At 27.8% G+C, this 644-nt stretch overlaps 1 protein-coding gene across 1 annotated transcript in view; it reads left to right on the top strand.

Annotated features, from left to right (window-relative positions):
• Nucleotides 1–644, top strand: part of EMH_0015930 (myosin F (TgMyoF) protein, putative) — a gene marked incomplete at both ends in the record, with an annotated part of 11,661 nt that overhangs the window by 7,339 nt on the left and 3,678 nt on the right. The window lies entirely within an intron of this gene.

Raw genomic sequence — 644 nt, 5'->3', positions numbered from 1 at the left:
GCCTTGTTAAGCTCGTTCAGGTTTGTCTTTGTCTTTTTTTTTATTTTATTTTCTTTGTCTTTGTCTTTTTTATTTTGTTTTCTTTGTCTTTGTCTTTTTATTTTATTGTTTGTCTTTGTCTTTGTATTTTATTTTATTTTTTGTCTCTGTCTTTTTATTTTATTGTTTGTCTGTGTCTTTGTATTTTATTTTATTTTCTTTGTCTTTGTCTTTTTATTATTTTATTTTCTTTGTCTTTGTCTTTTTATTTTATTTTTTGTCTTTGTCTTTGTTTTTTATTTTATTGCTTTTATGTCTTTCTTTTTTAATTGTTTGTCTTTGTCTTTTTATTTGAGTGCTTCTCTTTCTCTTTTTACTTTATTTTTTGTCTTTGTTGTTTGTTTTTATTGTTTGTCTTTGTCTTTATTGTTTATATTTATTTTTTTTTGTTTTTCTTTGTTATTTTATTGTTTGTCTTTATTATTTTTTTGTTTTTATTTGTTTTTTATTTTTATTTTTATTTTTATTTATCTGTGTCTCCGCACTCATGTGCTGTTGCTGCTGCTGTTGCTGCTGTTGCTGCTGCTGCTGCTGCTGCTGCTGTTGCTGCTGCTGCTGCTGCTGCTGCTGCTCAGGGTCTGAAGCAGGAGCTGGCTGATGCTCGG

Source organism: Eimeria mitis, genomic scaffold, assembly GCF_000499745.2.
Source record: "Eimeria mitis Houghton genomic scaffold, Emh_scaff548, whole genome shotgun sequence".
Classification (NCBI taxonomy): domain Eukaryota; phylum Apicomplexa; class Conoidasida; order Eucoccidiorida; family Eimeriidae; genus Eimeria; species Eimeria mitis.
This window is presented reverse-complemented; position numbering and strand designations above follow the sequence as displayed.